Source organism: Plecotus auritus (assembly GCF_963455305.1).
Source record: "Plecotus auritus genome assembly, chromosome: 1".
Lineage (NCBI taxonomy): Eukaryota > Metazoa > Chordata > Mammalia > Chiroptera > Vespertilionidae > Plecotus > Plecotus auritus.
The window spans coordinates 111702555-111709842 of NC_137770.1; the positions used below are offsets into that span (position 1 = coordinate 111702555).

At 45.2% G+C, this 7288-nt stretch overlaps 1 pseudogene across 1 annotated transcript; it reads right to left on the reverse strand.

Moving 5' to 3' along the window:
• Positions 1–4053: 4053 nt before the first annotated feature.
• Positions 4054–6876, reverse strand: LOC308240780 (argininosuccinate synthase-like; annotated as a pseudogene). The gene is made up of 2 exons: positions 6844–6876; positions 4054–5279 (listed from the first exon to the last, which is right to left on the reverse strand). The product of its transcript is annotated as an argininosuccinate synthase-like (transcript).
• Between the last annotated feature and the right edge of the window lie 412 nt (positions 6877–7288).

Genomic DNA, 7288 nt, shown 5'->3' on the forward strand with positions numbered 1-7288 from the left:
CTTTCTGGTACTCCTATTATGTGAATATTGGCACATTTCATGTTGTCCCACAACTCCCTTAAGCTGTCCTCCTGGTTTTTTATTGTTTTTTTTTCTTTTTTTGGTTTTCTTATTGCATGAATATTTTCTACCCTGTCTTCTAATTCCCTGATCCAATCTTTGGCTTCCCCCAATCTACTGTGTATTCCTTCCATTGTGTTCTGTATTAGTGCTATGTCATTCTTCATAGTTACTATATCTTTTCTCATGCTGTTGAGAATCTTGCCATCCTTATTCTGAACTCTATGTCTGATAAATTTCTTATCTCTGATGCATTTAGCTCTTCTTCTGGAGAATTCACTTGGTCTTTTGTTTGGGGATTGTTTGTTTTGTGTTTTGTTTTTTGTCTCCCCCTTTTGGCTGCCTCTTTGGGTTTGTGTCTGTGTACTAGGTAGATCTATGACTCCCAGTCTCTAGTGCAGGACAAGGACTCTTTGTGACTGGCCCTGAGTACACTGCTTGGAGCTATCCAGGGCTTGTGGCCTCTACTGGGGCTGAGTACCTTTGGAAAGGACCATGATGTGCACCAGGGTCTGCTTTTCCTAGCCTGGGCTCTAGATTATAGCAGGCAAAGACTCAAAGCCTCCAGAGACCCCTCCTCTGCCTGAGCCCCATTGACTTTCAGACTTGATTATCCTCAGGCCACTTGATTGACCACAGGGTGGGGCGAGAGATTTTCCAACAGGATAGGGCAGCTGCCTTCCCACCATGCAAAGTTTGCCTGTATAACAAATGTTCACATGAGAAAGCTTTTCTCTGCAGTGTGAAGGAATGGCTGAGCACAGGAAACTGGGCTGGCTGCCCTCCGTGCTCCAACCCCAGAGCCCCCCAATCATGGCTTCTGCTCACACAGCTTGAGTCTACTCTGCCCTCTCTCTGCCAGAGCCCAAGGTGAGTGGCTACACACGAAATTTTGTGTGTTGTCCCTTTAAGAGGGTGCCTGCATTTCCAGGTGTCTCACACTGACAGACAGCAACCTTCTCACTTTTCACAGACAGCTGTTATGTGGGCACCTTTATCACTCTGGTGCTCTGGGTTAGGGAGCTCAGCTTGGGGTTTAGACCCCAGAGTTCTAAGTGGGAACTGCCCACAGCTATGATATCCCTCTGGAAATTCAGCTGCTGTCTGTGGAAGCCCGGCCAGCCCTTTCATGCCTCCACATTTCATACCAGTCTCTATACAGTCTTCACTTTGTGTGCTTGGTTATCAGGGTTCTCTCTAGGTAGTCATCAGCTGATTTTTCAGGGTGGTTTTTCTTTATTTTAGTTGTATTTCCAATTTGGTCCTGGGATATTGTCAATGTAACTTTCATTTACTCCGCCGCCATTTTGGAATCTCCGAGGATATGTTTTTATTGATTTTAGAGACAGAAGAAGAAAGGGGGGAGTCTATATGAGAGGTAAACATGCACCCCAAATAGAACTTGAATACACAACCTGAGCACGTGAGCTGACTGGGAATAGAACCTGTGAGCTTTCAATGTATGGGCCAATGTTCCAACCAATTGAGCAACACTGGCTGAGGCCCTATAAATTTTTCTTCATTTCAGTTTGTGTATTCTGCATTTCCAACTGATAGTTTTTTATTATTTCCATGTCCTTTTCTATGCTATTGACGTCCTCTCTATGTTTATCTACTCTTCCCTCTAAGTTCGTTGAGAATCCTTATAACCAGTATTTTGAACTCTGCATCTAGTAAATTGCTTGTCTCCAATTTTTTTTTAGTTCTTTTTCTGGAGTTTTGTTTTGGTCTTTCATTTCGGACATGTTTCTTTATCTCCTCATTTTTACATCCTCCCTATGATTGTTTCTATGTATTAGATATAGCTGTGCTACATATTCCAGGGTTGGTAGAATGGCCTAATGTAGGAAGTGTCCTGTAGGGTGCAGTGGCACAGTCTTCCTATTCATCTGAGCTGGGCACTCTAGGTGTACCTCATGTGGGCTGTACACACCCTCCTGTTGTAGTTGAGCCTTGATTGCTGTTGGCATGTCAATTGAAGGGATTTGCCCCCATATAGATCAGCTGCAAAGACTGGCTGCAACCACTGTGGAAGATCAGCTATGCAGGGGCCTGCCCCATGGAGTAGGACTTACTTCAGCAGGTGCTCTGGTGTCCACTGAGTTTGCCCCTTGATTGTGTCATTTGTGGAAGTAGTTGGGTGGTGCTTCAATGTAATCTGGAGCTGTCCATTAGGTGCATTGTCTCTGGACCCAAAATCAGTCATTGCCTCAGTTCTGCCCAGGGCCACCTGGCATGAGCTACAAGGTGATCTGCAGATAGCTGCTACTTGTGCTGGTCTTGGAGGTGCCCAAGAGAAGCCAAGCTGTGAACCAAGGTAGGCTGCCATTAGTGCCATACCTGGGCTACTTAGGGAGAGGTAATGGGCATGCTGAGGCCAGATGCTCCTTGTTTGAGGAATTTTAGGAAAGTCTTAAGCATAGCCAAGATAGGCCACTGGTATAGAAAAGCCAGTGAAAACAGCTTTGGTGGGCATGAAAATTGGGTAGGAAAGGGTCTCAGGGAATCATGAGAGCAAGAAAAAGAGTGATGGAGACTCAGATATGGCACCCATCTGCAGGCTTTGTGTGGGGACTACGGCGGGGAGGGATCATCAAAAGAACAATGGCCTCTGCCAGCACCTCTGTCTAGCAGAAAGCTGTCCCTCTAACTCTCACCCTGATATCAGACAGTTCAGTTCCTCCCCCTATGTCCCTGGTGCCTTTCATGTTGCTTCCCCAGTGCTGGAACTCAAAGTAAGTCTGTGCATAAGCCCTTTAAGAGGAACTGCCAGGGGCTCCAGCAGCCCTCCATCTCACTCAGCCAAAAACCCACTGTTGTTGTCCCCTCCCCGCCCCCCTACACACACACCCACACACACACACTGGTTTTTATAGCTAGAAGTTATGGTGACTTCTCTTCCCAGCACTGGAACCCTGGACTGGGGGTTCTGATGTGAGGATATGACCCCTCACGCCTCAAGGATGACCTCTACAGCCGAGATATCCCTCCCAATTTTTATCCACCACACGTAGGCGTGGGGCCAGCCTGTTTCGCAGCCCCAAGCATTCTACCAGTCTCAATGTGGCTTCTTCTTTATTTTTTTAAATGTTTTTGTTGATCTTAGAGAGAGAGAAAGGGAGAGGAATAGAGAGATGGAAGCATCAATGAGAGAGATTGATCAGCTGCCTCCTGCATGCCCCCTACAAGGGAACAAGCCTGAAACCTGGGCATGTTCCCTGACCGGGAATCGAACTGGGGACCAATTGGTTCATGAGTTGATGCTCAACCACTGAGCCATACTGGCCAGGCAATGTGGCTTCTTCTTTATATCCTCTTGTGGGGCCTTGTCTAGAATACACCAGATGTTTAAGGCTACTCTAAGCCTGGGCTTAATCAGGGTGTTCAAGACTAAGATACTATACACAGGTGCAAGGATGCTGCTGCAAGCTTTACACTGCGCAGACATGCCTTTCTGTAACCAAAATACTGATGTTACTATTTGACAAGAAGCCACTTTTGTTTGAGCTTGTTTGAGCATGTAGATAAGCTGCCACTGACCAGCCTGCTGTGGCTGCTTTTGTGTGGAATAAAGCATGTCACATTTGCCTGCTTGTACATGCATGTTCTTCCGATTTTCCTCACCCAGGAGAGTCAAGTCCCTAACTGAGGAGCTTGTCCCTGACACCTAACTTGTAGGACTTCCATTCAGTTAGATTTCAGGTGCTTTTGAATGATGATTATTCTGTAATTTAGTTGTAATATTTTGTGTGTATCTTGGTTTTTTTAATTGTCCTCTTATAGCTCCCCACCATAGCTACCCCCATTCTTCCCTTCACTGACTACTTTTGTAGGCTACAGGGGACCAGGGAACAAAGCTGGAGCCTGGCACCCCCACTAAGCTGCCAGCCCCGCCCAGAGAACAAGTCACAACTATAAATTATCAGGACAATTAGAGCATGTACTTGGGAGATGGGCAAAGTGAGAAGGCCCAGCTCCTCATTGTCAGCTAGTCTATTTTCCAGTGACCTTGCTCTAGAGGCAAAGATGTTCCTTGAGCCTCAGGGTGCTGATGTTGATAAAACCAGTGGCATTGATCGGCTAGTAATGGCCCTGCACGTTCATGCTCACCAGCTCCTCGTTGTAGAAGGAAAGTGGCGACACCCGGCAGAGGATATACACATGGCCCTTGAAGACAGACACCAGGGCTTTCCCTTCTACTGGGACTTGGCGATTCAGTGACAGACAAATTCACACTCGGGGGTGTGCCAGAGACCGGTGTACACCAGCTTGGCCAATTTCAAGCCCAGGCCTTGCTTGAATTTGCACACTTTCCGATCCATGATGAAGGCCTTGATGTCTAAATGAGCGTGGTAAAGGACTGTCCCCACTGGGGTCTTGTAGATACCCAGGAACTTCATCAGATGAAGCAGTTCTCCACGATGTCTGTGCAGTCCAGCCATGCTTGCCCGCAACTTCATTCAGGTACATGAAGAGCTCCCAGGATGTGCGGTGGATGGTGCCATCCTTGACATTGGTCACTTTCGTGGGGACCCCTTTCTTGAACTCAATCTCATCAGGGGTGTTGGGCTTTTTGGCCCTGTCCTGGGTCTTTGGATAGAGGCCTGGAGGGGCTTGATTCTTGGGGTTCTCCAGGATTCCGGCCTCGTAGCTAATGTGCATGAGGTTCTCTTCCATGCTCCACGGCTTCTTGTGGGTGACTGGGATGTGAATTCCATATTGCTTGGTGTACTCCATCAGGTTGCTGCAGCCCTGGAAGCGGTTGTAGAACTTAGGCATCCTCCAAGAAGCAATGACCTTAATCTGGGCGGTCAGTGAGTAGCAGGTGAGCTCAAACCGGACCTGGTCGTTGCCCTTTCCCGTGGCGCGATGGGACACTTACTTGGCTCCCTCTCGCTGGGCGATCTCTACTTGTTTGTGGGTGATGCAGGGCCTGGCCAGAGAGGTGCCCAGGAGGTAATGGTCCTCGAACAGCGCACTAGACTGGATGGAGGGCCAGATGAATTCCTCCACAAACGCCTTGCTGACGTCCTGGATGGACACCTTTTGGGCCTGAGCTTCAGCACCTTCTTCCTGGCTTCCTCAAGGTCTACCTTCTGGCCAATGTTGGCCAAGTAGGCAGTGACATCATAGCCTTGTTCCTTCGGCCACACAAGAATGAAGGAGGTGTCTAGGCCACCACTGTAGGCCAGAATCATGGAGCCTTTGCCGGACACCGTCTGGGGTTGAAGGTGTGGGCTCCTGGCTATTGGAATCTGTGGTCACTGCTTGGCAAACCACTCGAGGTCCCTGAGGTGATGGCCGAGTGTGTTTAGTTGTAATTTTGATGTGGTTGTGGGAGGAGGCGAGTACTGCATTTACCTACAGCCCCATCTTGACCAGAAGTCTAATCTCATTTTTTTAAAATGTATCCTATTTTCTTTTTTTTTCAATCTTTAATTTCTTTATTGATTAAGGTATTACATATGTATCCTCACCCACCCATTAACCCCCGACCCCCCCCCCCCACTCATGCCCTCACCCCCTGTTGTCTGTGTCCATTGGTTGGGCTTATATGCATGCATACAAGTCCTTTGGTTGATGTCTCCCCTTTACCCCCACCCTCCCCTACCTTCCCTCTGTTTGACAGTCTTATCGCTGCTTCTCTGTCTCCGGATCTGTTTTTGTTCATCAGTTTATGTTGTTCATTATATTCCATAAATGAGTGAGATCATGTGGCATTTATCTTTCTCTGACTGGCTTATTTCACTTAGCATAATGCTCATCCTATTTTCTAAGTGAAAACAGACATTTGCTTTTTATGACTACTGCAGAAACTAGACTCTAGTTCCCAGATTTTTCCTTTTGTAATTGTTTGTCAGTGTAAATACAGAATGACAGTAGTTCTCTATAATGTATATTATGTTCTGGGGAATGATAAAATTTTTATTCAGATCTAACTATACATTGTAAAAATATTGAAATAAGTTAAAAGCATACAGACAGAATTGGTCAATTTACAAAGGAAGTAAATGAAATAAAGATTTTTCTTACATATGTTTTTCTGTTCTAAAATTTTTTATTTTATTCTTTCAGAGTAAAATATAAAATAATACAACAGTATTCTCTGGATTGATTCAGTGGATGTTGATGTACTTAATGCAGCTTTACTAGTAGCTCCAACTCCCCAAAATACAAATAAACTATGTCAAATTCCAGGAGCGTATATGAGTTTATATGATGGTTATCTACCATTGAGATGACTGTGAAAATTATTAATTTGCCAAATTATTTTTATCTATGGGTTGGAAATTGTATTCAGAACAATTGTATGTAGTACATGTGAATGTCACATGTGGTCACATGAACTATTGATATAATATGCATTTCTATATTTCCAATTTTAATTAATTCTTTAAATACTCAATATGCCCTCTGGACTATATTTCTAGAGAAAAATACCACAAACCTCATTAGTAATATCCTTCATTAACTTTTTCTAGGTTGTCTATCAGCCGTCTCAGCAGCTTTCTCTTCCCTGGGCCAATTGCCCATTCAATTGTTCCTCTCATATGAAGAGCCCTGAGCCTTCTTGTCCAATCGGGCATTAAAACCACAAGTAGAACACCCACTTCAGCCCTCAGGTGGGAGTGGACAGGGTGGGCCAGCATTATGCAGGGTGAATCCAGAGGCAAGAGGAGGAAAAGAAGCTTTGATTAAGCAGGAGGCCTTAATCTCTCCAAGTTATGGTTTCCATTACAAACATTCCTTTCTCTCAGTTTTGCTTGTATTTATTTTCTTTACAATCAGTTTTGCTCTCCATTCTCCAATTTCCATGGTATTACTATAAAATAAATATAAACCTATTATGGCTGCAGGTAGCAGACCCTTGTTTCTCTGAATACAACTCGGTTCTAAGAATTATATTGAGAGGTAGCCAGTCAGGTTGGTAAGCATGTGAGCTCAGAATAAACAGACCCAGATCTCAGTCAGGGCCTTCCATTACTAATTTGATCTCAGTTCAGGAAAATGGATACTCAACCCCCACTGCTTGAGGAATAACTAAGGTACTGCTGTGTTTGCCACCACAGGGTAGGCATTCTAACTAGCTGATCATTGGCTCACATGGTCATTTGAAGATCTGAATGACATTTGGTCAAGCACTTCGTAAATTGTAAAGTCATGTAGGAACTTTATATTAGCAACTTATTTGGACTGCCAGGAAGCACTTGCAGTGAAGAACATAGAA